Below are 2769 nucleotides of genomic sequence, written 5' to 3' on the forward strand. Positions count from 1 at the left end.
AAGTTCCCTTAAGAAAAACTTCTGAATACTTGAAGGGATTTTTTTTTTTTTCCCAGTGGAACTTACAGGAAAGCCCTACATATTCACTAAGGAAAATCCTTCCTTATGTATTGGAACCACCTTTCTTGCCACGGCTGTGCATCTACAAGCATGTTAGGATGGATTTGTGGGGATTACTGTTGTTAGAAATACATTTTACAACATCTGGGTCACTCAAGCAGAAAACCAGGGCACAACAAAAGGCAAAAGAACCCCATCTTGTATCTTGTGTATCCATTTTCCCTATTTTGTCACTGCACTAGGGGAGTGAAGATCTACTCTGATCCAGCTCAAGTTTTCACACTGTTAGACACTTTAACCATTTTCATAGACTTGTTCTTGCCCTCCCTCACCCTTTACTAGCTGAAAGGCCGTGGAAACACACAAGCACTGGGTGCAGCTAACTCTGATCCAAACCAGATCAGACCTTTTCCCAGCAAGAGGAAAAGTGTCTGTGTAACAGTCTATCAGAGGTTCAGGTCAGCAATCAGATCAGCCTCCAGTATGAAACAAGAACTGCCCCCTGGCTCCTCTCATCCAGGCCAGGCAGCACAGGGGTGGTGGCCCATCCCTGTGAGAACTGGAACTTAAGTAGCCAATTCCTCAGTCAGGCTTTTAGGTCAGTATCCTTTTGGAATTCTGAGACAAAACAGGGAAGATTTAGGGCTTTGCTGTACCAACTTTAAAATGTCTACAGTTTCCAATGCCAGCAGGCAAGAAGAGTCTGTAAACAAATTCTTTTCCTTTCTACCTTTTGCATTGCTCCTGTTCTTGTTCCAATAACAACCAGGAGAGATTTACCAGGAAAGCACACAGGCTCAATACATTTTTTTGTAAGATAAAATGGGTTTATCATGCTTTTGGGGATAATGATGGATCATCATCTTATTGTGTAGCGATGACATTCTGCTCATGCACATCAAATCACCAGATATGAAGGACAAGCCTCCTTGTAACTCCCCAAATATCCTGAGAAATGCACCTTGGGTTGGCAGGCTTGCTGCACAGCCTCGAGTAGTTTGAGTCTAATGTACCAATATGAATCCCACATCATTCCTTACCCATAAATAAGCAAGGATTGCATGATCTCCTGGACCACAGAAGGGTTTCTCACATGCACAAGTGCTCAGTCCCTGATCACAGGGAGGCTCTGGGGTTTGTTGGATACAGAACCTGCCAGCCACTCACAGTGAAACCACGATGATCACAGACTCTGCAGAGAAGGGGGAAAAAGAAGGCAAGAGCAGGGGCAGAGCCAGCGCCAGAGGCTGGGAGGATGTGTGGGCTCATGTCCTGGGACAACCAGGACAGAGTTACTGACAGCCACGTGAAGGATACACAGTTCCAAGGACTGCTGGGAGGAATTGGCATCGGTATAAAAACTTAAAAAAAGTTGGGATTTTTGAGCATGAAAGATCCAGAGAAGCTGTTCTTCAAAAGGCCTCTTCACAAACAGCCTGGATGTTGAGCAATGGCTACAGGAAGTTCCTTACAGGACAGAGTAGATTTGTTGATATCTGAAACATCAGATCATGAAATAAGATACGGAAAATTATATCCACATTAATGAAATGCAGCTGACATCTACTGATTTTGGATTTTATTTTTGTATTGTACTTACTCTTACATCAGGAATCCATAGGGCTAAGCATATCCAGAACTCTCAGCTTTTCTCAGTTTTAGAGGCTCATTATTGGCACAAGAATGAAAACTTAAAATAAATATATCACAATCACTATGACTGTATTTGAGCTGCTCAGATAATGATAAGATGACATGGGGTAAATACTAGGAGTTAAGAGCAGCTCTAACAACAGTTGATTCATCACTTATATTTAATCCATTTAAGAGACAGTTTTATCAGACAAAGATCAACCCACTGGGACCATTAATAGTTACACTTATAAAAAAAGCCAGCAGCCAGAGACCAACAGAGACAGACGTAGCAGTCTTACAGTTGAAAATCACCAGTAAATTTGGAGCACACTCACATGAACAGTTTGCTGTGTGTCTTATTATTTAAACAGCATTGTAGTAAGAGCATGTGCATGCATAATCAAAACCATGCCCAAGGATCTAATGAAAATATTGGGAACAAAGGAGCTCAGGAGAATGCCTGGCTGTTCCTGGGTGATTTTAGCAGATGAAGAGGAAAGGCAGCACAAAGGCAAGCTGCCTGGAAGAGCAGTGGTCTGATTTGTCAGAGCCTAGGTGGGATTACAAGGAACAATCCACAGCAGAACATACAGTGTCTGTTTGGTACCAAGAAAGGAATGCTGCTCTGGGTGCACTATAAACACCCTGCAGAGCTTTTGTTGATGTTAGCAGGAGCTATCCCCGGGCCCAGCAGATGGCCCCGGGCACTGCTGGATGTGCTCACCAAACACCGGCTGCCTCCTGAGAGGGGGAGGCTCACAGAATCACAGGGACACAGAATCACAGAATCACAGAATTACAGAATCACAGTCACAGAATCTCAGAATCTCAGAGTCACAGAATCCAGAGTCACAGAACCACAGAATCCCAGAGTCACAGTCACAGAGTCACAGAATCACAGAGTCGCAGAACCAGAGAATCCCAGAACCACGGAATCCCAGTCACAGAACCACAGAGTCACAGAATCCCAGAATCATCACAGAATCCCAGAACCACAGAATCCCAGAGTCACAGAATCACAGAGTCACAGAACCACAGATTCATCGAATCCCAGAATCACAGGATCCCAGAACC

Source organism: Vidua macroura, chromosome 5 (genome assembly GCF_024509145.1).
Source record: "Vidua macroura isolate BioBank_ID:100142 chromosome 5, ASM2450914v1, whole genome shotgun sequence".
NCBI classification, from domain to species: domain Eukaryota; kingdom Metazoa; phylum Chordata; class Aves; order Passeriformes; family Viduidae; genus Vidua; species Vidua macroura.